Below are 15,083 nucleotides of genomic sequence, written 5' to 3' on the forward strand. Positions count from 1 at the left end.
ACTTTTGTTGAAAGTTAAGGTTTGGATGTCACACGCTCCCTTAGTTTGCTTAGTTACAATCATAAACAGCTTACTTATTCACATAGATAATCCACTTTCACACCTACTTTTTTCCATTCCGCCTACCGGATCCTCCATTTTACTTACCAAGCCAGGAAAAAACTTAATTCGTTAACACGCCTGCCTGCCTACCCGAGCCGTGTCAAGTTATGTGACCATCTATCTCTAGCATGCCTCTTTCAACTCAATTAGCTAACTGACTAATGAATTCTAATCACAGCTCCATTCTTTGACACTCAATTGTAAGCTGTCAACGTTTGTTTTATAACTGCCTCCAGTAAGCTTCAACACAAGAATTTACACCTAGTTAAACAGGCACGGTTAAAGAGGTATTGTTTCAAGTCCCTAATGGAGTCACTCCTTTGTGACACTGGTCAGGTTTTCGCTAGCTATTATTTAAATTATGTCATTCAACAACAGGTACTTGTTTTGTGATGAATGTATAGTCCCGTCACCTGATAGCGGTGTTCATTCGATTTTCAATAGAGGGCCTGACTTATTCATTATGCGTCTCCAGATATAGACTTTCGGGTGCAACATCTGGATTTCACTAACCGCTGCCGGTGATGTCATATTGCGGGATGCAATCAGACAAGTCATATAATTACCAGATCAGCGAAATTAGGCCTAATAAGTTTAAAGCCACACACCTGCTTTGAATCGACACTATGAAGATTAGCATAAAAAATCAACCAATAGGATGAGCCGCTTTTTGTTCTCGCATAATCAGATCTAAGAAAGCTATATTAGCGAAAAGGTCTGTGATTGAAAAACGCGGTGTTCATAAACGCAACATAATAAACAGTGTGTGATGCCAGAATAAAAGGATGCCGTAGTAGTAATATAAGCACTAGTTGAGCCATGCTTTTGTGACTAATTGTCATTTGTTGTCCAATCAAAGAGCCAGCTGAATATATCAACGACTTATAGCAGAGATCATAACCGAAATTTGACGAATTGCAAATGACAACAAAAACCATCATAGTCTTATCAGCCTGGTTTAATCTAGCTAAATTTGTTATTGGTTAAAATTTAACCAATAACAAGACTTAGAAACCTAAAGTGTCATTGCAGTAAGATCAAGTTGAACCTTCTCATACCTAGACGAGTGGTCAAACATAGAGTTACATAACTTCAGCGCTTGATAATTTTTCCTCCCTAAATATAAAACTGCTACTCAGTCGACTATTAAATTCAGAAAGCTCTGAAATTGATGGAAACACTTCTAATTAAACAAAAAGTGGTTTGCTGGCCCCTTATAAAAACTTGTTGAGCTAGCGCATGATGGAGGTCTCTTGCATCTACAAGAAGTCCTACAGAGTCATATGGAGTTATACAGAGTCCTAAGGAGTCATTGGGAATCATATGAAGTCACATGGAACCAAGTCATATTGTGTCTTAGGGAGTCGTATGGAGTTATATGAAGTCATATGTAATCATATTTCCAAGGAGTCCTAAGAAGTCCTTTGAGCCATGTGGAATCATATATAAACTCACGTGGAGTCATATAGAGTCATATTGAGTCATATAGAGTCATATAGAGTCATATGGAGTCAATAGAATTATATGGAGTCATATAGAGTCATATGGAGTCATATAGAATCATACTGAGTCATATTGAGTCATATTGAGTCATATTGAGTCATATGGAGTCATATAGAATCAGATTTAGTCATATGGAGTTATATAAAGTCGTATTGAGTCATATATAGTCATATAGAATCATATGTTGTCATATAGAGCCTTATGGAGGCATATAGATTGTTGTTAAACATTTTTAAGCTGGATCATTGATTTGATCAACCTGAAGATCTAAAGTGTTTGTTTAGTTCTCTACACTAGTTAGAAAAATACAGGTACTAGATGTTCTTGTTTTGTTTATAATGATAATATAATTGCACCTTCTGAACAGGGCCATCTTTTATGTAAACACAAAGCATTTCCACACCAGTTTCACCCGCAATACTAAACAAAATATTTTTCAAGCTGTCAAGTACCTTAATGAACAATGTCAACCATTTGTTTTGCTCTTTTTGCTCGAGTCTGTCAGCAGTATGTAAAATATTTCTAGTGAATAAGTATTTAAGCTATGATATGCAGTACTTTTCTTAGCCTAGTACTTGTTCTCCTAGTAATGGATTTATAAGTAAGTCTTCTTTTGTAAACCTCCTAATGACTATCCAGGTCAGCGTTTAAATGCTGACCAAAGTCAGTTTATCTTTTTATTTATTGTTAAACTGCTTTAGAAGTCTTACTCTTTTTTCATGGATGTGCTGATAGTTTTAAACTGTGATATTTGTAAATTTGGGTAATGAATTCATCTCGTTATTTCATTGGTAATACTTATCAATTTTTAATAATCTAAAATCTAAAAATAGATGGAAGATTAGTAAGTATTTTTGGAAAACTATAACAATAATGAATTGAGGAAAAAACCTGCAGTACTTTTAAATGCACAGTTGCAGTTAAACTTGTGACATGAAAATTTTTTTTAAATTCATCGGAATTAAATTTGACATTAAATTACTGAAAAACGCTATTGAAAATTTGTGATAAGAGAGTTGAGTATCAAGTTTGAAATTGAAATACTCTAGTTTTTTGCAATTATTATTTATAAAACCATGAAGAAATATTTGTCTGACCGACAGCTTAAAGATTTAGCATGCTATGAGCATTTGCTTACTCTAACTACCGCTGACTCTATGAGCTACAACTACATAAGGATTTGGCAGTAGTAACATGGCAGCTACTAACCATATTGATCCATAACATATCTATGGATTTGGACAAATCATATATGCTCTATAGACAGGCTCATCAAATCCAGAGGGAACACGTTCGACAATAAGGAAATCATTACAGTTTGTAGAGGACAAAAGCACATGCTAGACTTAACCTAGGGTTTATTGTCTAGTTTACGTAAGTCTTGATTTATCAACTGTCTGTTGTATATGATCAGTGAGTCACTCGACTTTCTCTGTACATACTTATCAATGCTTTTGAAATGTTTGGTGAGTTTAATGCAGCGTGACTGGTAATATTGATATGTACTGAATGTACAATTGCTATGGCTTCTCGTTATATCACAAGGCTGATTGTATAGCATCTAATAGCATTTTATAGAAATATGCTGCGGATTCTTTGAAATACGAACTAATAACAGCAGCAATAAAAATCAATAAAATTGTGAAATGAATGTTTGTTTATGATTGCCAATCTTAGCTTGTTTTTACTAATGTTTATGTGTTCTAGAGCTACATTTGTATTCCATTGGTACCATGGAGTCACACGGCATACAAATCAAAGCTGACGAAATGTGCATATTTCAGTTGAAGCAGCTAAACTTTGCACACTTAATATTAGGTTTTGACCTAGAATTGTTCGGTCAACTCGCCATAAGTCAAAAAATAAAAAAATCAATTGTACTCAAAATGGTTTAATTCTCTCAACGTCATAGGACATCAAATTACTGCACTTTCAAGTGACCTTTTCCGTATAATACAAAAATATACACTCACCACCAAAGTTTAATATGCTGTTCCTACTTATTTATTGTCAAATGTCGCGTTTAGTATCTTTATTTGAAATAAAAAACAGGTTTCTCTGGCTAATATGATTTGTCTCTGAATCCTGTCACTGCTAGTTAAAAATAGTTAAACTTGATACTAAAATTTATTGAAAAAGTCAATTTTGTCACTAAATTTGCCTAGTTTGAGATGGTCGCAAGTAGAAGCAGTTTTGGCTCATTTATTTTAGAACTTGAGTAGAAGATGTAATTAGTTGTCACACAAACTATAACAAAAAATCAATCTTAGAGATTGAACCAGAGCAATGAAAAAAATTCAATAAAAATTTTTTTTCCTAATACAGTATTATTCAGCACAATTCTCTGAGAAGCCATCTCAATATCAAAACAGTTTATTATGCTTTGTTATATGCATTATATGCATTATTTTAGTCAATAACTAATAGATCAATAACTAATAGATCAATAACTAATAGATCAATAACTAATAGATCACTAACTAATAGAAATTAATTTGCAGTAAACAAATAAAATTTGAGCAGTGTTTGCTTCCATTAAATTGTTCAATCAACCCTGAGCAGCAGCTCTGCATTGCAGAACTTGTTTGATTTCAAAATCTTTTGTTTTTTCTACAACCACTTCTTCTCTTAGACAAAGTTTTAAACATGGTTGCTATAATTTGGATGCCTCGAGCACTCTTATAAGGTAAGTGTACAATCATTGTTAGAGTTCGTGACCAAATTTGAGCAAATATTTGAGTTAATTGTCGTATTTAACTCAAATATTTGCTCCAATAACGCAAATTGTCATACTTTTTGATACGCGATACCTAAAACCTCACATATCATTAATTTTGTAAAAAAAAGTAAAAAGCTAGTGAGAACTAAAAACACAAAGTGAGAATAGTAAAAACATATATTTTTGTAATGTAATATGTAACAGCATGAAGAATTAATATTTTTTTGATCTCTGGAACAAAATAAACCAATGAAAATGTATTTTGTAAGGAGATTTGATCCAACATGAAAAGCAAATATCAGAATAGATTAAATTGCCATGATCAGGGTTTGACTGTATATACAAAGTGCATTACACTATGGCCCAAAAATCACTTAGAAAAAAGGTGTTTTAAAAATGAAATATGTTGCAGAATTGATTTGCATGTTGTACTTTTATCAAAACTACTTTCTTCTCAACCATTTCATTAAAATATTTTTTTGTTATGCAAACTAATAACAACTATTTCATAAAGCTCGCATAAAACTGCTTATAATTTTTTTCTAAAACGAAATATGTTGCACAGTTCTGTTGCAAAGATTATTTGTATTTTGTACTAGCTGATGGAGCAGCATTGTCGGGTAAACTTGGACAACTCAGTAGCTGACTCTAGCTCATGCTGCCCTAAAGTTAGAAAGAACTACATAATAAAGACTATTGTTCATTACACCAGATGTAAGAGCTTCTGTAAATAGGAGTCAGCTGTTGACGATAGGCGGTGTGCTACTTACCAAGATGAGTCTACCATGCAGTAGCGGAGAAAACTAACCTGGTCAATCACTCATTGCATTATATATATCCATTGTGACATGTAACAATACGGGATAAAGATACCTTGGAGGAACAGTATCAGGTGTTATTATAGTTGTTTGAATAGCGCTAGGATGTTGGAATTCAGCCAATAAATTGGGTTTTGTCTAACAACAAGAATTACAATGACGAACTGCTATATATTGTTTCTATAGACTAGAATTACATTTAAAAGCTTGGTGAAAATTGTATTAAATTAGATTGTAAAATTGAATTGAACTTTTTAGACTAACAAACTGTTATATATCATTTTTGTACTCTGTATTGTAAAATGGGGATAGATTGAATTAAATCTATTGTGAAATTCTCATAGATGCAAATTTCAAATTCTACTCATGATTATTTGAAGAATAAAAATTTTGGTTTTACATATTTTTTAGAAAGAACAGATGATCAGAATTTCTCTCTTTATTTCAAGCTTCTGGAGCTGAATCACACACCAGAACATGATCATGGTTTCACCAAAGTCATGGTTACAGGAAGTGGGGGAGTTGACTATGTCCTCAAAGAGCATGGCACTCAGAGAAAGAGAGAGAATTCCTCAGGTAGATAAAAAACTAAGATTAAATAGCTCAAGGGAATTTGAGTTGATGTACTTTTTAGCTTCTCTTTATGTATAAACATGTTTATGGTGAAATATCTTAAAAAATAAATATTTTCTGCAAACAGAAGCAAATAAAACATTCATTTTCTCACAAGATCATGCATGCTGCTTTTTATCGCTGCACTCTCATCTATCATCTGAAAGTACTTACACAGTAGCAGACGTATGACTGGCTTATAAAAGATAACTGCAAAAACCGAAACACATCAAAGAGTCAGACTTCCTGTTTGAATCAACTCAATACCTTTTAGATTTATCCTAATACATCCTATTCTTCAAATAAACACGATTAACACAATTTCTGTTAAAAACCTTTAAAACGCATACCTCTTGTAATAAGCAATATTATTCTCAAATATCTGTAAGCCTGGTGATGCCCAGGAGTTCTCTCATGTTCAATCAGATAGCCTGCAGGTGAGTGTTCAATATATCGGTTCTCAGGAAAGAAACAAACTTTTAAAACCAAAGCTATTTAACAACCTGGTGGAAGGCCCGAAGTATATACATGTGGAGTTTGGATGAAACCAGACCAAAAATGGGGACACTCATAGCATTTACAGGACTAACAGACCGACAGAATGACAATGTGAGATTATTAATACAAATAAATATAATTGTTTTTCTATGTAAAGCAGTTTTAAGCAATACATTTTTATAAAAGGCAAATATGAAGCCTACCTTGGGCTCTGGGCTGCTCCAAACCAAATGGAGCTGTGCGCAGTGTGGATGCAGTCGTGCCAATGATGTGATATTATAGTGTAATTGGATGTAAGTAAGCGTAAGTGGACTGCAGGAAGGAGCCTAGATCTACTCTTCCTCTCGACCCATGAAGCGTGTTATACGCTTTATCTCTAATTTCTACTGCGATTCCTCAAATAACTGCCAGGGTAACCAGCATTTTGGGTTAGTAAATCCTGAACAAGTTTGATGTAGAACACATGTCATGCCTTAGTTTTAGTTAGAAACCTTTCAGGTTTGCCTATAGTAACTGTTTATCCTTCTATTTGTGAATTCCTGACTGAAACAAACTACGAGTGCAAAGCTACCAACTTGGTTTATGCGAAAAACAGAAAAAGTTTAAAAAAAATGTTATTGCATAAAATCTCTTAACATAGTTTGGTTCATGAGTTACTGTAAAAATCATGTTTGATTACATGGATATGCGTCTAGGTATTTAGGTTCAAAATTCAAACAACTTGGAAATAATATTTATCAAAAAATATGCCAAAATATGCTGACAATGTCATGTTTTATAGCCTGCTAACATGACATGTTATGTCGTATGTCCGTATGTCCGTCATATGTACGTTATATAGAGTATGTCGAACTTCAGAAATTTTGGTAGTCTTCATACCATCAGAGAATTTGAATCTGTTATAGCAATAATCTTTAAACGATTTCGGCGCTGATTTATTCCTGCCCTAATCAATCTGAGCTCTATCATCTTATATTGAGGCCAGGCTATTTATTGGAAGACAATTAGTTATATTCTTTGTAGTTAAACATTATGATACATCAATAATTTTCTAACAGATGGCCAAGGCATGGTTTCTAATATAGTCTAGGATCTTAAGTGAGTGACTCAGTAGCATTTCTTAAAGAACCATGTCTACGAAGTTTCATCATACAATAACACAGCTCATCTGTTATTCAGCTAATCAAAAAAGTTTGCCAAAGACTTTAAAAAGTTGGTAGTTTTCACACAATTCTAGAAAGTTCTAGAAGATTCCAGATATTCTTAAAAATATTCTAGAATATTCTATAAATTTTCAAAAAGTTCTAGAACATTTAAAGCCTTATCATTAAGGTTTTGTTTGAAATTCTCTGATACCCTTTTAGGATTTTGAATGCAACATAAGAACTTTGCAGTTTTCAAGTTTGACAAAGCATGAGATTGCAGAGAAAATACACGTGCCACCAACTTGAGCGCAGAGCATAATTGAGGGGTGGTTCAGTTAGCTCTCACCTACGAGTAGAGAGTCAAGGTTAATCAGATGCATTAGTCAGATTATCAAGTTATAAATATTATGAATATGAAACAACAAATCATGTAAAGTCGACATACAACTCGCTACTAATTAGATAAACAAATTATTTAATAAATCAACGGAAAGCATTAAATAATTAACCACAGATTTCGCATTCTTCATAGTTTAACCTGACTGTTGAGTTAAGTGAGTAGACACTCGCTGTCAGTTGGTGAGGAAATGAAAGCTCTGTCGGTGTGCACTGCGGTATGTAAATGGTGTTTGGGCACGCATCGGGAGTCAATGATATAACATAACTAGAGGAATGCCCAGCGTTGCACAAGGAATAAAAAATATTTGCCCAGAAAATTTGTTTTTGTTCAACATATACAGCCTTTACCAATCTAACTTTTATAAGAAGGTGTTTGTTTATTTCTGTTTACTGTGCTTATTTCTGTTTCTTGTATTTAATTCTGTGTAATTCATATTTTACCGGATGAAGTGCCTACTACAGCTCAATATTGATTACAATAGTGTTGTTGGTCATGTGAGGTTAAGCATTTTTCTTCTGGTATGGCTTCATGCATAACGCTAGCTGCAGTATTAAACATGAAGTCATGAAAGATTGGCATGTGTAATAAGTATGTAGCCAATTTATTCCATAGTATACTATATTGGATAGACGCCAGTCCGCAGAGCTGGAGGTTCTGAGTTCGAATTCAGTGTACAGCGGATTTTCATTTTTAAAATTTTGTAGCTATAACTGGACACGCAGACAGACAAACAGAATACAGACAAACATTGAGATTTATATATATATATATATATATATATATATATATATATATATATATATATATATATATATATATAGCTGAATGCCTGGTGTTGCTCGGATAATAAAACCATCTTTGCAAAAAATATTTATTTTTGTTTAACATATAAAAACAGTTACCGTTGTAACTTTCAAATTTCGCCACATGAGAAAAGTGTTTTATGCAGCCCAAATTAACCAAAAGAAAAAATAAAACACGCAGTAAAGGTGTTTAAATGTGAAATAATTAGTAAGTAATGGCTATATAAAGTCTGTTTTTCTCTGATTACAATGAAAAAGGATTTAGAAATGATACAATAAATATGAACTGAGAAAAGCAAATTAACATCACGAATTTGTTGAATTAATAATAACAATGAGTGCATAGAAGAGTGTGTATAAAAAAGGTTACTGTCGCAGCGTAAGCTATCCATCAAAACTTTGAATATGATGATACTGGTATCTCTCGATACTAGTAAAAATGTAAAAAATGAGATATCGGATTGTCTTTGTCTGATATTTTGTCTGACCCCATAGAGAGAGAATTTAGAGACAACTCCAAGTCAATATAATACAACTGTTCGCATGAAAAGTGTTTAGCCTTTATGGATTTACTCATCGAACCTTAAAAAAAACTGGAAGTAAGAATGTAACGGCATATTTGAAATGAAAATGACACATTCGAAAATTACAAATTAAAAAAATAGGCAATGAGGAATGATAAAAAAGCTTTCAAAAAATTGCTAAAGAAAAACAAATGGAAAAGATAATACTAATTGATAATAAAAAAGTTCGTGCTTAGCGTGTGCAATTGCTAAGGATAGATAAAGAGTCTAGATTGTTAAGAACAGTGTAGCTTAGTTGTTACGTGAGTTTAATAGTAAACTTGTGGTTTGAATGTTGTGAGTTCAAATCCGGTGTGAAGGTGACTTTTTATCGCTACTGGTATAACTTTATTGTCATAACTGGACAGTTGAAAGACAGACGGATGACAGAAAAACACTGAGATGTATATACATGTATATAGATTCAACAATGTTATTGTTATTAAAGTGTTGGGAATTATTCAACTTTTAACGAAAAGGTTTATAGATATACTTCGGGATTGCTTGTAAGATTTTAGCAAACATCAAAAGTCATTTACATGTATCAATGTTTAGTGCTTCAAAGCTATCCAACTTTTCGAAGTTGTTTTACCTTCATGGAGATAAATTAGGAGATCCTTTAGAGTTTAGATAAACATTTATTGGACCTTCTATTACAGGAAATTGATTTTTGGAACTGAGATACTTAAAAAAAGTTTTTTAACAAAACAAAATGACCTGATTCACCAGAAAAGGGTTTAATGGAAACTTATCAAGGGTCTTTTGATTCAGGTGTTTTCACTAGGTCTAAATCGACTTCTAGCATTACAAAATTTGTAAATAAATTTGGAATACTTCATACATATGTTATAGGGCATAGAATGACAAAGTATAGAGTTATGAAGCATAGAGTCGTGAAGCATAGAGTTATGGAGCATAAAGTTACAAAACATAGTTACAAAGCATAGAGTTATAGAGCACAGAGCTATTGAGCATAGAGCTATTGAGCATAGAGTTACAAAGCATAGAGTTATAGAACATAGAGCTTTTGAGCATGAAGTTATAGAGCATAGAGTTATTGGGCATGGAGCTATTGAGCATAGAATTATAGGCCATAAAGTTATTGAGCATAGTGTTCCAAAGCATAGAGTCACAAAGTACAGAGTTATAGAACATAGAGCTATTGAGCATAGAGTTATAGAGCATAGAGTTATAGAGCACAGAGTTATTGAGCACAGAGCTATTGAACATAGAGCTATTGAGCATAGAATTATAGACCATAGAGTTATTGAGCATAGTGTTCCAAAGCATAGAGTTACAAAGCATAGAGTTATTGAGCGCATAGTTGTAAAACATGGAGTAATGAACAATGGAGTTGTGTTAATAGTTCTACAAATATAACTATAGATCTCTTGATTATAGAGCAGATTTATGAAACAAGGAGAGATGGAGACCACAGATTTATACATCATTTGGTTACAAACAATTGGTTAGACACAATAGAGTTATTGAACATGAATCTATAGACCATAGAGCTACATACCACATTGATATAGAACATAAACTTACAGTGTCATGTAGCCCGGAGTCTTAGAACAGAGTTATTAAATTAAGATGTATATAACAGAGATTTTTATCATGGAGTTTTAAACCATGAAAGCGCAAAACACCAAAACATAGCAACATTAAATCACACACACGGAAAATAAAACTCTACTCAAAATATGTATTTTACGCTAGTTTTATTGTAAAGACTCAAACTGATAATTACTGTTTTGGTTGAGTCAGCAGTTGTCTCACAACGCTGTCACTAAAAGTCAGATAGTTTCCTTGAACAGCTACCCATGGCTAGCAGTACAAGTGTTTGTACATAACCTTGTAATAACATTAGAATTGATTGTGTTTACAAATTTTAACGAAGAGATTTGACAACCCAGGTCATTGTACTGAGTGAATGTCACCTCTAAAGTTGTAGAAAGTTCGGCGTCTAATTTTACAAAGGCAGAGTATAGGCCTCACAACTAACACACCATGCAAACTCAGTAGTACAACTCAACAGAGTAAAAATGACAGCAAACAGCTAATCCATTTGAGAAAAGTAGATGAAACCTTTCAAGGCTCTAAAATCAATGCTGTTTGTTCCAGGGTTGGGACTTAAGGCTACCCTAGCTACTCGTATGTATTATAATTATATTTGCAATCTAATTTTAGCTGAGAAACTGTTAACAAGACACCGACTGCGTTTTAAGATCCACCTAGTAGCTACTAACACCTAAACATTGCTTAGATGATCACTTGTTGTAAGGGCTAAGAAATATACGCGTGTTTGCTCATCACAAATCTGTACTCGTTGGTTTTAGATTATTTTGTAGTAGTACCCCTTTAAAGATGGATTTATACAAAATTTTAGGTGATTTTATTAGAAAGTATCACTAGTTTTCTATTGCTTGCAATTTTTTTTAATGTTTGAGATTGTCTAATTGCCCGAATGTTTAAAATTGAAATTGATGAAACTTGATCGTGGTTGTAAGCCTCAGATTCCAGCGAAAATGCGACTGTGACATCTATAGTTGCAAAGAGACCAACAGAATAGAGATGTGTAACGCTATAACTTGAACGCAATAGCGGATATCAACTATAGCAACGGCAACAACTAGTCACTTTTTTTCTTCTGAGCTTTGTAATTTGAACCCGATTTTAATCTTAAAATATCCTGGCAGTCAGATCACCTCAAACATCAAAAACAATCGCAAATGATAAAAATATATTGATACTTTTTAATAGAATCTACTAAAATTTTGGGTAAGTTCATTTTTAATTTATTTTAATTTTAAATTAGTTTTAATTAGTAAATTCAAATTGCTTGTCATTTAGACTTGCTAGGTAAGCATAAAGATAAAAAGCTATTAGCTCCAGTTTGCTATCGGTATATTAACTTTGAAATCAGTACATGTACCGTATATGTTTTTGTGGGAGAAGCACAGACTGATAACATATAGCAAATGCTTATTATCTTAGACGAATGAATTGAATTGAAGGTGAATTGAATTGAAGGTGAATTGAATCCATGACATCACATCTGCAGATCCTATTTCTTTACAATAATAAAAGTCACAGTTGGAAATTGAGAAAAAATTTGCATCCTAATGGAGTCAAACCTGCAACAAGAGTCTTACTGGTTCAACCCTTTAACACCTGCACCAATCAACTGCCTTTAGCATCCCATAATAATTGTGCAAATACTTAGTCTCTTTGCTCTATTGGCACTCCTGACCATCTCTCAAGTCACGCTAGACTGCCAGAGCACTAGTATATACACTCTTACACTCGCATATAAGGATATTCTGTATTTGCTTCAGTTGATATCTTTCTATTTGCAATACAATTATAGCTTACTTTAATTCTTTTGTTTGTGAAAAACAGAGAATACATTTTATTATTTTATTTCTTGCAAACCTTTGCAAGAAACATGCAAAACTTCTATTACATGGAAAAATTTATTACAAAAAAACACTCAGTTTTATTACATAAACTTAAAATTTTGCTTTGTTCTGTTTTGATTTGTAAATTTTTTTATCTAATGTTCCAAAAGTTTTAAATTTTGCATAGTTCTAAATAACAAATTAAATTTATATTATTTAACTTTTAATTCTCCAAGTATTTTGATATAATGTAAACTTTTCCTAACACATTTTATATCAGACTATGCCTGTGTTTACTGATACATAAATGTGAGAACTTAAATGAAAAATGGCTACTATGGTTCAGGTATTTCTTTTCAGATTTGTTTAAGCAGTTGTTTTAAGTTTTAAAACTGTTTATTCAAATTTTGTATAATGTATATTTAAACTATAATACAGCTATTCCAATATTTTAGGTCACATAGATATAGAATAGAGAGGATCTAATTCTCAGACCTGGAAGTTATAGATAAACAGACAAGATGGGGCTAAGACAGTATTATGTTAGATGTATCCAGTATATACTTGCGTATGTGTACATGTAAAGTACTTGTATATAAAAACCGGGTGTAGTTGCCAAAATGTGTGCTGGTTAGTTGTAACTTTTAGTCAATGTGTAACTTTAGTATTTATAGTACTATGTGTTACCACACATTATTTATAACATATATTAATAAATCACACGTTGTCATTGTGTCTGTCTGTTAGTCTGCTATGCATTTCCACATTTTTTGGCCGATTTTATTAAAACTTCACACACATGTGCTCCATGCCTTCCGCCAGGTCACTCAAAATATTTGATTTCAAAATTCCATTTTGAAATCAATAAAAAGGTTCTAAAAGTTTTACCAACAAACAGATACAGAAGCACTAAGCAAATAAGAATATCAGGAAAATCATGTATTAGGCTCTTTTGTAAGTCAGTCGTTCACCATTGCTAAAATCTCAACCAATGAGTTTTGATAAGACCAGTGAGAAATTATCAAGTGCAGGAGGATAATTGATACAGACACTAAATCCTCATATTCATTCACGTTCACACCCAGAGTGTTTAGCATTCTGTCCAGACAAGCTGGTTAATAGGCAACACTAGTATTGCATCTTACAGGCATATGTACCAGTGTTCTAACACGAGTGTTGGGGTGGCGCATAATGAACAAAGATATCAGGCTATTTATCTTATTAGCTTGCATTTCACAGCTAATTTTTATGTAAATAGTCTGTTATGTGCAATAAAGGTCGATGTTCCTGCATAGCTTCAACCTTAAAGTTCAAGATAAAAATGATACAAGCTGCTTTTGATGAACATTCCGAATCAGAGGATCCGTCTGACCTACGTGTAAACAACATTTTTGAGATTGTTTGTTAGAAAACTTGTTTGCTTTTACACTTACTCACTACGTCTTAAAATTTCATATTGTGATATTTTGTAAAGAAAAGAGTATATGTCAAATTATTCCTGATTATTAGAGCGATCGGAAGTTGTCTGACCTTAAAATGAATACCCAGCTCAAAAAACATCTAAAGGCTGGTTCACACTACGTATATTGTGACGTAGTGTTCTCATTTTTCTTTTCAAATTTTCGTGAAGAAACCTCTTCGTTTTCATGTGCTGGAATCAAATACTAATCCCGCAGCGACTATCATAAATAGAAATAAATCACGCTATCCACGACCGCAAATTTTCATCACCGAAATGGTTTACATTTGCAAGTCGGTTGTCGACGCTTGGCGAAATATCAGGAAAGTTTAGCATCTGCCAACTTTTCCGACGTATCCGCATTGCTTCATCGATGCCATCGGTTTACGGTTTACATAATCGACGATGAACATTGAAAGGAAAATGCTGATATATGACGATATAGTGTGAACCAGCCTAAAGTACTTTTGAAAAAATTGAGTTATAAAGTTTGCGCATTTTTCAAACTGATTTCTACCTGTAGGGTGCAACTACAGAGTAATTTGTTTGATGTTGAACGCGTACTGGTTTGTATTAAATTTACAGTGGTATAAAATCTTATACTAAAATAATAAATAAATCTTTAAAATCAAATTTTTATATTATATATTTGACTAAAGAATTTAGTTTGTGTCTATATAGATAGTCTACTGATAAGCACTACCCCAAAGCCTCTTAAAGGGACAGCAACTCCTAAAAGGACAGGATCAGTCTGTAACTAAATCTATATAGAATAACGTGCACCAGTTTCCAATTTGATAATTGACATTTTACAGTATCAATATGAAAAGATTAGGTGCTAAAGGAGATGCTCTGCAAACTATAAAAATACAAAATAACAACCTCCATAAGGTTTGCCACCCTGATCTCTGCCATTTTTATTTTTTTGACAAATTCACCATATTAAGCTGTAAAAAAATGTTTATCTCATCTTGATAAAAATGGATGACCTGCATTAATGTTGAACTAATTTTAAAAGTTTCATGTATAACATTTTTGACTTGACTTACAGCTGTTTGAC

Source organism: Watersipora subatra, chromosome 9, assembly GCF_963576615.1.
Source record: "Watersipora subatra chromosome 9, tzWatSuba1.1, whole genome shotgun sequence".
Lineage (NCBI taxonomy): Eukaryota > Metazoa > Bryozoa > Gymnolaemata > Cheilostomatida > Watersiporidae > Watersipora > Watersipora subatra.